The sequence below is a fragment of the Phyllobates terribilis genome, unplaced genomic scaffold (genome assembly GCF_046119375.1).
Source record: "Phyllobates terribilis strain yellow unplaced genomic scaffold, ASM4611937v1 Scaffold_1__5_contigs__length_1240528914, whole genome shotgun sequence".
NCBI classification, from domain to species: domain Eukaryota; kingdom Metazoa; phylum Chordata; class Amphibia; order Anura; family Dendrobatidae; genus Phyllobates; species Phyllobates terribilis.
The window spans coordinates 298,987,029-299,001,211 of NW_027362761.1; positions in this window are offsets into that span (position 1 = coordinate 298,987,029).

The window sequence follows — 14,183 nt, forward strand, 5'->3', positions numbered from 1 at the left end:
GTTCTTGAATGTGGTTTTGAGCACCTTGAGGGGTGCAGCTTTTAGAATGGTGTCTCTTTTGGGTATTTTCTGTCATAACGACCCCTTAAAGTGACTTCAAATATGATATGGTCCCTAAAAAAATGTTTTTGTAAATTTTGTTGGAAAAATTAGAAATCGCTGGTCAACTTTTAACCCTTATAGCTCCCTAACAAAAAAAAATTTTGGTTCCAAAATTGTGCTGATGTAAAGTAGACATGTGGGAAATGTTATTTATTAACTATTTTGTGTGACATATCTCTCTGATTTAAGGGCATGAAAATTCAAAGTTTGAAAATTGCAAAATTTTCAAAATTTTCGCCAAATTTCCGATTTTTCCACAAATAAACGCAAGTCATATCGAAGAAATTTTACCACTATCATGAAGTACAATATGTCTCAAAAAAACAATCTCAGAATCAGGGGAATCGGTTGAAGCGTTCCAGAGTAATTACTTCATAAAGTGACAGTGGTCAGAATTGAAAAAATTGGCCCGGTCACGAAGGCAAAAAGAGGCTCTTGTGCGAAGTGGTTAAAAAATAGTAAGGACTATTAAATGGGTTGTCCGATACCTACAATGACTTTTATAAATATCAATCTTTAAGCCCCAACCAATTTTGAAATTTCTTTTATTATAAAATATCTATCAAGCTGTACATGTTGGCTAAATATTTTTTTCATTACACTCCTTTAATATACTAGTCTAATAGTAGATGCGTACTTACACCTCCTGAGTACAGCGAAAAGTTACAGCTGCTTACTTTTGGGATGTGATTTTACATACATTTTCTGGTCCCATCCTATTTTGCAAATGGATGTGGTTGTGTTTTTTTATCATGTTTAATATAAAAGGTCTTTTTTTATTTTAGAAACCCCGTTTTTTAATTATCTACCTTAGATACTGTACACGATCATACTGTTCGCGGTAGCTACGTGTTCATTTCTGGTTGTGTACCTACGTGTAGCAAATTTGCATCCTATCACTTTAGATTTCCTTAAATTACATATCAGTTGGATTGAAGGGGGAGGATCGTCAATATTTAGAAGAAAAGTAAATAAAACAATAAAAAAAAATATGAAAAATGAAAAAAACAACAAAAATAAAGAATCAATTAAAGTCTAAACTATTGATATGGGTATACAAATTACAGACTGCTGAAAAAAGTCCTACCTGTATGCCTCATATCAAATGCCTTTGATAAATCATCCTTTATAACTTGATGTACATCACCTCTTCCAGGCTATGGGGTGGACGCTGCCTGGAGGATAACTCGACTTCCAGAGCTTATATTTTATGATGGGGGAATAACCAGTGTGAAGAGTAATGGCCGCTCTCTGCTCTCCTATTCTCACTGCAGAGCTGTGTGTAATTATATCTGGCACCTTTGCAGGTTCCTCTCAGCTTCAGCTTCTGTCCCACAGGCAGAAAGTGTTTCAATATTATTGTAATACAGCAGAGCTCAGAGAGCTGCAAAAATGTGTTTGAAAGAATACAAATTTCAGTTCTCCTGTCTTGTGTTGTTACTTGTCCCACACTGGTAATGCCACCTTTTATATAAGATAAGCAATGGAGGCAAATTCTCATGCAAATCAGAGTCCTGCCCATAGCCTGGAAAGAAAAATGTGGATTTCTCTGGAATAAGACATTGAATTGCAGATATCAAGGCATCATTTTATTCAGGTTCCTATGACCTACATGCCCATATAGATAGCATAAGAGGGTTCATCCTACTGACAGATTCCCTTTAAGGTTTTGCAAATGTTTGACTAATCGCATTTAACAATCATAAGTACCATAACAATACTGCTGCCTTTTGCCACAAATTAATTTCCACGCATGTACCTACATAGCAATCTTTTTATTCAGGATTAAGCATTTTTTAAGGTGGGAAAGTATAAAGCCAAAAATATTTCACCTCATCAAAATTAAAAGAAAAGTGAAGTAAAAAAACAGTTACACAGGTTTTTCTTTTTGCCTACATATGTCAATATGCCATTATTTCAGTAGTATAGCAAATAACAATACTGTGGTCTCTTGCAGCAATTTTAGGCAGTTTTCCTACATCCTGACATTAGTTTTTACTGTTGACCAAGAAGAATTCATGTACTTTATACAAAAAATGTGTAAATAAATTCTTAAAGTAAATCAAGACATTTAACTGTGAAGATCTGTTTTGCCACACCCGTTTAAATTGTCGTACTGATAATACGAACAGGCTGTTGCTGAATTATACTTTTTGTTCATCACGATAACCTTGCCAGTTCCTAACATTTCTTTTTGATGTTATATTTTTCCGAGGTTGGCTAAGTTTGTCAACAAGGTTTGAAAACAAATCAAACATTATACTTCTGTCCAAAATGTGTCCTAAGCCCAAATATGGCACAGGCGATGGATGTGTTAGGGTGATAGAAAAAAAATAGGTGAAAATATGTTAGCCACTAGCAGCAGCACCACTGGCACTGCATATGTCCCGACAGTAGTAGTATCATACACAGGTCACATTTAGCTTCATTTGCCTCTGGAAAGAATATTAGTGGGGAGAAACAAGAGGGCCTAATGTAGCAGGAAAAATGTTTTCCACATCTACCTCTCAGACCCCAAGTTATCTATTCTTTGCAACTGTTTTCAATCCTGTTAATACTTGTCCTCTGCAATCAAGTTAATACATCTCTTCAAATGAGTATCCAGTTTTCTTATACTTCAATATTTTCTTGAGGTTAACCATTTCCTTACAACTTGTCTCAGCTTGCATACATCGCTGCTATTACCCATTGCCATGCTGGAAGATAGTTACATACTTACATAGTTATATAGGTTTAGAAATTACTTTGGTCCATGAAGTTCAACCTTTCTCCAATGGTTATTATTTTTGTCACTAGATTATTTAAAACCCACAATGCCATTTTTTTAAAATATTATAGTATCCGCCATTACTACTTGTTGCTGTTGTAGTAAAGCATTCAACAGTCTGACTGCTTTAACTGTAAAGAACCCTTTCAAAATTAGATGCCAGAATCACCTTTACTCCACATGTAATGATTGCCCCTTGGTCCCTTGTAAGGTTTTTGGAAGGAATAGGTCATGTGCCCGTCCTTTGAATTGATCACACATGTATTTATACTTAAAAATAAGATCTCCTCTAAGGTGTCTTTTTTGTAAACTAAACAAGCCCAACTTTTCCAACCTCTCATTATAGGAGAGGCCTTTCAACCTTTACTCCACATGTAATGATTGCCCCTTGGTCCCTTGTAAGGTTTTTGGAAGGAATAGGTCATGTGCCCGTCCTTTGAATTGATCACACATGTATTTATACTTAAAAATAAGATCTCCTCTAAGGTGTCTTTTTTGTAAACTAAACAAGCCCAACTTTTCCAACCTCTCATTATAGGAGAGGCCTTTCAACCCACATAATAATATAGCTGCTCACAACCTGCTCCTCTTTATTCAAATGTGGGGTTCAAAACAGAATCCCATATTCAAGATGTGGCTGTACGAGTGATTTGTAAAGGGGTAATAATACATTTGGATCATGGGATTTTATGTCTCTTTTTATATACCCTAAAATCCTGCTGCTTAGTTTATTTCTAACCAGAATACCCAAGCAAGATTTTTCTGTATTTCCATGACTAAGAAAATTGTACATTCACACTGAAGGCATCAAAACTATGAATTAACATATGTGGAAATATATATTTAACAAAAAAGTGTGAAACAACTGAAAATATGTCTTATATTATAGGTTCTTCAAAGTAGCCACCTTTTGCTTTGATGACTACTTTGCACACTCTTGACATTCTCTTGATGAGCTTCAAGAGGTAGTCACCGGAAATGGTCTTCCAACAATCTTGAAGGAGTTTCCAGAGATGCTTAGCACTTATTGTCCCTTTTGCCTTCAATCTGCGGTCCAGCTCACCCCAAACCATCTCGATTGGGTTCAGGTCTGGTGACTGTGGAGGTCAGGTCATCTGGCGTAGCACCCCATCACTCTCTGTCTTGGTCAAATAGCCCTTACACAGCCTGGAGGTGTGTTTGGGGTCATTGTCCTGTTGAAAAATAAATGATGGTCCAAATAAACGCAAACAGGATGGAATAGCATGCCGCTGCAAGATGCTGTGGTAGCCATGCTGGTTCAGTATGCCTTCAATTTTGAATAAATCCCCAACAGTGTCACCAGCAAAGCACCCCCACACCATCACACCTACTCCTCCATGCTTCACGGTGGGAACCAGGCATGTACAGTCCATCTTTTCACCTTTTCTGGTTTGCACAAAGACACGGTGGTTGGAACCAAAGATCTCAAATTTTGACTCATCAGACCAAAGCACAGATTTCCACTGGTCTAATGTCCATTCCTTGTGTTCTTTAGCCCAAGCAAGTCTCTTCTGCTTGTTGCCTGTCCTTAGCAGTGGTTTCCTAGCAGTTATTTTACCATGAAGGCCTGCTGCACAAAGTCTCCTCTTAACAGTTGTTGCAGAGATGTGTCTGCTGCTAGAACTATGTGTGGCATTGACCTGGTCTCTAATCTGAGCTACTGTTAACCTGCGATTTCTGAGGCTGGTGACTCAGATAAACTTATCCTCAGAAGCAGAGGTGACTCTTGGTCTTCCTTTCCTGGGGCGGTCCTCATGTGAGCCAGTTTCTTTGTAGCGCTTGATGGTTTTTGCAACTGCACTTGGGGACACATTCAAAGTTTGCCCAATTTTTGGGCTGACTGTCCTTCATTTCTTAAAGTAATGATGGCTACTCGCTTTTCTTTACTTAGCTGCTTTTTTCTTGCCATAATACAAATTCTAACAGTCTATTCAGTAGGACTATCAGCTGTGTATCCACCTGACTTCTGCACAACACAACTGGTGGTCCCAACCCCATTTATAAGGCAAGAAATCCCACATATTAAACCTGACAGGGCACACCAGTGAAGTGAAAACCATTTCCGGTGACTACCTCTTGAAGCTCATCAAGAGAATGCCAAGAGTGTGCAAAGCAGTCATCAAAGCAAAAGGTGGCTACTTTGAAGAACCTAGAATATAAGACATATTTTCAGTTGTTTCACACTTTTTGTTAAGTATATAATTCCACATGTGTTAATTCATAGTTTTGATGCCTTCAGTGTGAATGTACAATTTTCATAGTCATGAAAATACAGAAAAATCTTTAAATGAGAAGGTGTGTCCAAACTTTTGGTCTGTACTGTATGTCACACAAAATAGTTAATACATAACATTTCCCACATATCTATCTTAGATCAGCACAATTTTGGAACCAATTTTTTTTTTATTAGTGAGCTATAAGGGTTAAAGGTTGACCAGTGATTTCTCATTTTTCCAACAAAATTTACAAAACCATTTTGTTAGGGACCACAGCACATTTGAAGTCACTTTGAGGGGGTATTTATGACAGAAAATTCCCAAAAGTGACACCATTCTAAAAACTGCACCCCTCAAGGTGCTCAAAACCACATTCAAGAACTTTATTAACCCTTCAGGTGCTTCACAGGAATTTTTGTAATGTGGAAGAAAACAATTAACATTTTTCTTTTTTCACAAAAATGTTACTTTAGACCCAATTTTTTTTATCTTTGCAGGGGTAACAGGAAAAAATGGACCCAAAAATTTATTGTGCGATTTCCCCTGAGCACGGAGAAACCCCATATCTGGGGAAAAAACACTGTTTGGGCGCACGGCAGGCTTTGGAAGGGAAGGAGCGCCATTTGACTTTTTGAATGTAAAATTTGCTTGCATAATTAGCGGACACCATGTTGCATTTGGGGAGCCCCTGATGTGCCTAAACAGTGGAAAGCCCCCACAAGTGACACCATTTTGGAAACTAGGCCTCTCAGGGAACTTATTTAGATGTGTGGTGAGCACCTTGAACCCTCAGTTGCTTCACAGAAGTTTATAACATTGAGCCATGAAGATAAAATTTTCACATTTTTCCCACAAAAACATTATTTAGCCCCCAATTTTGCATTTTTATAAGGGTAACAGGAGAAATTGCACCATGTAGTTTGTTGTGCAATTTCTCCTGAGTAAGCAGATACCTCATATGTGGGGGAAAACCACTGTTTGGGCACACAGCAGGCTTCGGAAGGAAACGAGCTCCATTTGAATTTTTTAATGTAAAATTTGCTTGAATAATTAGTGGATGCCATGATGCATTTGGAGAGCCCCTGATGTGCCTAAACAGTGGAAATCCCCCATAAGTGACACCATTTTGCAAACTAGACGCCTCAGGGAACTTATCTATATGTGTGGTGAGCACCTTGAACCCCCAGGTGCTTCACAGAAGTTTATGACATGAAGCCATAAATAAATTTTCACATTTTTCCCACAAAAATGTTTTTCATTTTTATAAGGGTAACAGGAGAAATTTCACCATGCAACTTGTTGTGCAATCTCTCCTGAGTGAGCCAATACTCCATATGTGGGGGAAAATCACTGCTTGAGCATACGGCAGGGTTCGAAAGGGAAGGAGCATCATTTGACTTTTTGAAAGTAAAATTTGCTTGAATAATTAGCGGATGTGCCCCTGATGTGCCTAAACAGTGGAAAATCCCCACAAATGACACCATTTTGGAAACTAGACCCCTCAGGGATTTTATCTAGATGTATAGTGAGCACCCTGAATCCCCAAGTGCTTTACAGAAGTTTATAACATGGAGCTGTGAAAATGAAAAAAATCAAACTTTTTCCACAAAAATTATGTTTTAGCCCCAATTTTTTTATTTTCACAAGTGTAAGAGGAGAAAATGGACCCCAAAAACTTTTGTGCAATTTCTCCTGAGTATGCCAATGCCCCATATGTGAGAAAATACATGGTTTGGGCGCACGGCAGAGTTCAGAAGGGAAGGAGCACTCTGTCACTTTTTGAACGCAAAATTGGCTGGAATCGAGAGGTCACACTTGGAGAGCCCCTGATGAGCCTAAATAATGGACACCCCCCACAAGTGACCCCATTTTGGAAACTACACCCCTCAAGGATTTTATCAAGGGGTATAGTGAACATTTTGAACCCAGAGGTACGACAGAATTTGATAACATTAGGTCATCATATTGAATAAGTTGTCATTAGTCTTGAGCGCAAGTGCTCGCTACTTGAGTTTGCATCGGGTACTCAGGTATGCACCATGTATCGCGCGTGCTCGAGTGACATGCTTGAGTCCCTGCCTGAATGTTTCACGGTTATTAAACACCCCAAAAAAATACATGTGGGGATTGCTCGTGCATGGCAGGCAATCCCCGCAAGGTTTTTTTTGGCCTCAAAGCATATGGGGCGGAGATTCGAGCATGTCACTGAAGCACCCACGATACTCAGTGCATACCTGAGCACCCGACGCAAACTCAAGTAGCGAGCACTTGAACTCAACACTAGTCGCCATTAGAGATGAGCCGTGTTCGACAAGAACTGTTCGCCAATCTCAAATTCGAGCTGTTTTGGGCGGTTTTCGACTTGCTCGACGAACGCGAACGATTTGCAAAAAATTCGGCTGTTTGAGGTTATGTTCGATAACTGTTCGTGAACCAAAAGCGTGTCCTGCATGTCTGGCGCTATTTAGAGCACCAATCATGTAGGGATTGTCTGCCACTCACTGTAATGCCACAGCCATGGTGGTTGTGGCATTACAGTAGTTGCCCAAATCGATGGGAACAGTGCTCACAGTGAAACTTGAAAAGCCGGCAATTCAGTAGCGGCATACACAGGTACCCAACAATTTAGAACAGGAAGAATAGAGTATCACACATAGATTAGATAGATAGAAACATGTCAGTCACATATATAAGAAGTACAGTGACAGTGTTGCTTACTGTACTTGTCATTTAGAGTTAATGGATTTATTAAAAAAAATATTAGTGTTTTCATGCACCGTCTCTTTAAAAAAGCCGGCCGGCAATTCAGCATCGGTACCCGACAATTTATAACAGAAAGAATAGAGCATCACACATAGATTATATAGATAGAAACATGTCAGTCACATATATAAGAAGTACAGTGATAGTGTTGATTACTGTACTTGTCATTTAGTGTTAAAATAAAGGATTTATAAAAAAAAAAATTGGCGTGGGGTTCCCCGTAATTTTAGTCTCTAGCGGAGGTTAAGCAGACGGCTGGGGCAGATGTTTGAAGCCTGGGAAGGGGGTAATACCCACGGAGCTTCCCGGGCTACTAATATCAGCCACCAGCTGAATACCTAGCCTTTACTAGCTATTAAAATGGGGGACCCCCAAAAAAATGACGTTGGGTCCCCCCTATTTTAATAGCTAGCAAAGGCTAGGCAGACAGCTGGGGGCTGATCTTAATAGCCCAGGAAGGGTGCCATGAATATTGTCCCCCTCCCAGGCTTGAAACACCAGCCGTCAGCCGCCCCAGAAATGGCGCATCCACTGCCCTGTAGCGGTGGCAGTGGGGTAATAGGGCTGGGGTTGATGTCATCTTATAATGCCAGCTGACATCAAGCCCAGGTTAATAATGGAGAGGCGTCTATAAGACACCCCCATTACTAACCCCATAGTCAAAGTTAAAAAAAAACACAAACACCCAGAATAAAGTCCTTATTTTCCCCTTAGGGAACATATCTAGATGTGTGGTGAGCACCTTGAACCCCAAGGTGCTTCACAGAAGTTTATAATATTGAGCTGTAAAAATAAAATTTTCACATTTTTCCCACAAAAACGTTTTTCATCCCTTAATTTTGCATTATCATAAGGGTAATAGGGTAAATTACACCATGAAATTTGTTGTGCAGTTTCTCCTGAACATGCCGATACCCCATATGTGGAGGCAAACCACTGTTTGGGTGCACTGCAGGGTTTGGAAGGGAAGGAGCGCCATTTGACTTTTTGAATGTAAAATTTGTTTGAAAAATTAGCGGACGCCATGTTGCATTTGGGGAGCCCCTGATGTGCCTAAACAGTGGAAACCCCCCACAAGTGACAAAAAAATGACGTTGGGTCCCCCCTATTTTAATAGCTAGCAAAGGCTAGGCAGACAGCTGGGGGCTGATCTTAATAGCCCAGGAAGGGTGCCATGAATATTGTCCCCCTCCCAGGCTTGAAACACCAGCCGTCAGCCGCCCCAGAAATGGCGCATCCACTGCCCTGTAGCAGTGGCAGTGGGGTAATAGGGCTGGGGTTGATGTCATCTTATAATGCCAGCTGACATCAAGCCCAGGTTAATAATGGAGAGGCGTCTATAAGACACCCCCATTACTAACCCCATAGTCAAAGTTAAAAAAAAACACAAACACCCAGAATAAAGTCCTTTAATTTAAATAAACACACAATTCTTTATTGTTCTAAATTAAACCATACTTACCATCACGCCCATTCCAGCTGAAGCCAATGTCTTCTGCAACAAAAGAAAAATAATAAAGCAACATCAACATGGAGCACCATTCCTCTGCTATTCAGGCTGTCAGCGCTGCAGATGCAGAAGATACTTTGATCATGCACTGCGCATGATCAAAGTATCTTCCTGCTGTCTGGGGACCCGGATGTTGTCATGACAACATCGGGTCATCATGGCAACATCCGGGAAGCTGCGGGAGACAGCGTTGGATGCCGGCAGGGGAGGTGAGTATGGCTATCACCTCCACTTGCCCCCGCAATGCTGCGATCAACTTTAATCACAGCATTGCAGAGGTTAATGTGCCTGGAGTGGTGCGGGACCGCTCCCTGCACATGTGACAATCTGCTGACACCCGGTGGCGATCGCGCCTGCACAGCCCATGTGCGGGCAAAATCAACAGGGCTTACTAATACATACCTGGCTCTTAAGTACCAGGGCGCAGAAACGTATTAGTACACCTTGGGCTTTAAACACAGAGCAGAGTGAAAAGGTTATTGGTTGGATAGCAGATAATGCTTCCAGTCACTTAGCCACCACCACCACCCTGTCTTCCACACGGTCAAGTCTCAGTAGCTGTGAGTCTGGATCGCATATTCCTCACCCTGATCCTCGTTCCTCCCACCATGCCAAGTGCCCAGAGACAACTGATCCCACACTTGGACACTCTGAAGAGCTGTTCACTTATAGATTCACCCGATCCACTTGAAGTGGGGCAATATGAGATCGCATGTAGCGATGCCCAAATATTTGAGCAGCCACAGTCATACGAAAGCGACGGTGGGAAAGTGTCACAAGAGGTGGACGATGATAAGACACAATTGAAAGTCAGGAGGACCAGGGTGCTGAAGTGGAAAACAAGGTGGTGGATGATATAGTAACTGACCCAACCTGGCAGGAGGACATGCAGAGCGAGGATGACAGCACAGAGGGAGAGGCAGGAAGAGCATCCCAACAGGCAGGAAGAAGCAGTGTGGTGGCCGCACACAGAAAGCGGGCAACAGTTCCCCGTATCACCAACACGAGGGACATTGCCAGTACAACCTGTAAGTCTTCCAGAGTCTGGAATTTTTTTAAAGACTCTGCTGATAACCCCAAAAAGGCCATTTGTACCACCTGCCATGCCAGCATCAGCAGGGGTGACAAAACTACCAGCCTGACCACCACCAGCATGATCAGGCACATGGCAGCAAAGCACCCGACTTTGTGGGGTGAACCCCAGGATCCACGACCAGTGTCAGCGGGTGTCACCACTACTTCTACCGCTGTTGTGCGTGTAATAGAACCCCCTGTTGTGCGTGCAAGGCAAACCCCTGTCCATACTGCATGCAAAGATGTCCCCTCCTCTCAGTCTTCGCTTGTTATGGCAGTTTCTCAAGAAACAGCATCAACGTCCACGTCCATGTCCCACCGTTCAATTGTCCATATCCCAGAGCTTTGAACGAAAGAGCTTATTCGCAGCCAACGCCCCACAGGCCACAGTCCTAAATTCTCACATTTCACGACTGCTTGCGTTGGAAATGCTGCCTTTTAGGCTGGTGGAGACGGAATCGTTCCTCAACCTTATGGCGGTGGCCATCCCTTGGTACTCGGTCCCCAGCAGACACTATTTTTCCCGGTGTCCATCCCCGCACTACATAAGCACGTGTCCCAAAACATCTGCCGTGCCCTCAACAACGCAGTTACTGGGAGAGTCCACCAGACAACGGACACGTGGACAAGAGTTTGTTGCCAGGGACAGTAAATCTCCCTGATGGCACACTGGGTAAACATAGTAGAAGCCGGGACCCAGTCGGAACACATCCTCCTAATACCGAGGATTGCGGGCCCTAGGTCAATCAGGGTAGCCCACACAGTCTACAGCTCCTGCACCTCATCCTCTTCAGCCTCCTACTCCTCTTCAGCCTCCATCTGCTAAATGACCACACAAGCTGGAAGCACTGCAGCACTGCTTCAGCCAAGCTGAAACAGGCTGTGCTGAAACTAATATGCTTAGGTGACAAACCACACAATGCTGACGAGTTGTGGACAGCTGTGGCTCACACCACTGAACCTAAAGCCAGGCATAGTCGTGTGTGACAATGGCCGGAACCTGGTGGCGGCTCTGAGGCGAGGAGAGCTCACACATGTACCTTGCCTGGCCTATGTGCTTAACCTTGTGGCTCAGCAGTTTCTCAAAAGCTACCCGGAGTTGCCGGATCTGCTTGTCAAAGTACGCCACCTGTGTGCCCATTTTAGAAAGTCAGCTACAGTTTCCGCCGCCCTTGCCGTGCTTCAGCAGCATTTGCAGCTTTCAGCTCACCGACTGATGTGCGATGTCCCCACGCATTGGAACTCTACACTGCAGATGTTGGGAAGGATTTGTGAGCAGAAGAGGGCAGTTGTTGATTACCAGCATCAACAAGGCCATCAGTATTCAGTTCAGACTCCACACATAAGATCTCAGGAGTGGACATGGATGTCAGACTTATGTACCATCCTCCAAAACTTTGAGGACTCCACCAAGATGGTGAGCGGTGATGGCGCCATAATTAGCGTCACCATCCCACTTCTCTGTCTTCTGAAATGCTCTCTGCTTACAATCAAAGAGGATGCATTGCAGGCGGAGCACGATGATATAAAGCAAGGAACCATACAGGGTGATTACACACAGCCCAGCCTCATCTCATCCCAATGTGGATTGGGTGACAATGAGGTAGAGGAGGAGGAAGAAGAAGAAGAGGAGCTAGTTTCATGCGCTATAGATGATACTACCTGCACAACTGTCATACCGTCTGTTCAGCATTGGCCTGAGGACAGGGAGGAGGAGAGAATGGTCTGTCGTCCTCTTGGTGAGGACACAGAAGTCTTACCTGTTAGCAGTCTGGCACGCATGGCTGAGTTTATGTTACGCTGCCTTTCCTGTGACCCTCGATTTCTCAAAATTTTGGGTGACAGTCATTACAGGTTGGTGACACTTCTAGACCAATGCTACAAGGAGAACTTTATATCTCTTAATCCTGAGGTAGACAGGTCTACAAAAATGGGGCAGTACCAGAAAGCCCTTGTTGCGGAACTATTAAAAAAATTCCCATCTGAAAACGCTGGCGGCAGAGGTCACAGTTCGTTGGACAACCAAGGAGTACAGCCGAGAGAGACACAACTCCAATCCAGCAGAGGCAGGGGTACACTGTCAAAGTTCTAGGAGAGTTTTTTCAGACCCTCCCAATGCACAGGCCCTGAGGTGCGTGGTACTCTCACAAGGAATGCAAAGTTTGAGAAGATGCTGAGGGAGTACCTAGCTGACCGTACCAATGTTCTCCGTGATTCCTCTGTGCCTTATAATTATTGGGTATCCAAGCCAGACATATGGAATGAACGGGCTCTCTACGCCTTGGAGGTCCTGGCCTGCCCTGCCGCTAGTGTTTTATCAGAGCAGGTTTTTAGTACCGCTGGTGGAATTATAACTGATGAGCGCATCCACCTCTCAACTGAAAATGCTGACAAGCTGACTCTTACAAAAAAAGAACAAGGGTTGGATTGGGCCAGACTTCTCAACAGCGTAACATAAACTCAAATACAGCGTCTTTTTTTGGGAGATGTATTCCCATGCACTTTTTCACACCCACACATGGGTATACGCTTTCTGATTTTGGCTATTTACTCTTGTCCTCCTCCTTCTCCTCATCCTCCTCCTCCACCACCATATCACCAGGGTGACCATGGTCCGTGATGCAACACCTACATAATTTTTTTAAAGGGTATTTATGATGCCCGTAAAAAAAAAATTCTATACTGTATGTTCATGTATACCCCCCAGGGGTAAATGTTTGTCAGCCCATACAATTAGTGAATGAGCAATACAAGTATAGGAGACCCACTCCTTTCTAATGGCAACATTTTTTTATGAGGCCATCCTCCACGTTTTTTCCAAGGTGCATTGGAGTGCCTCCCAATTTTTGGCAGCCCTTGCATTGACTGCATAGGCTAACACTATGGGAGACCCACTTGCTAATAATGGGAACATTGTTTACAGGAAGGCCCTCTGACCTCCCCGTCTCTTCCAAGGGGCATTGGAGTAGGTTCATATTTTTGGCAGCCCTTACATTCACTGCATAGGTAAACAGTATGGGAGACCCACTTCCTAATAATGGGAGCATTGTATTCAGAAGGCCCTCCTCTAAGTCTCTTCAAATGCAATAACAGTATAGGAGACCCACTCTTTAGTAATGGGAACAACAAAGCATAGCTGGCTGATGGCTCCCTAACAATAGTGAGGGTCGACTTCTGGCCCTTTAAGAATAGTAAAGGCCGCCTGATGGCCCTATAAAAATAGGCTTTGTGACTTTCAGAGTCCATCCTTCATAAATGAAACAGGATGTGTCTGATCATGTCTCACACACCACATGGCCAGATAAGGTTGTAAAATGTTAAAATGAGATTTCCCGGGGAATGCATTTGTCACGATTGAAAACAATGCAAAAGTGCAAAAATGCAACAAAAATGCTACGTGTTAACATAGACCAAGGTGTGGAGGAGCATTTTTGGGTTTTGGTTATTTGTTTTGCCTTATATATAAGTCATTACCCTGGAAAGGATGCTCCTTAACATATTTCCCAGGAAAATGCATTTTGGTTTTGCTTTTGTATGATTTAGTGTGATTCTGTAAAAGTGGCGTAATACCTCTGACAACGTTGTTGACAGCAGTGACCTGGGAGTTAGAAATGCTTCCAATGGTCTTCCCCATGCTGTTCCCATGTCATTTGAGCACTGTTCCCTTCGATTTGGGCAATTTTTAGGCCGTCTGCAGACCTCTGGGGGGAGCCGCCTGAAAAATGCTCGA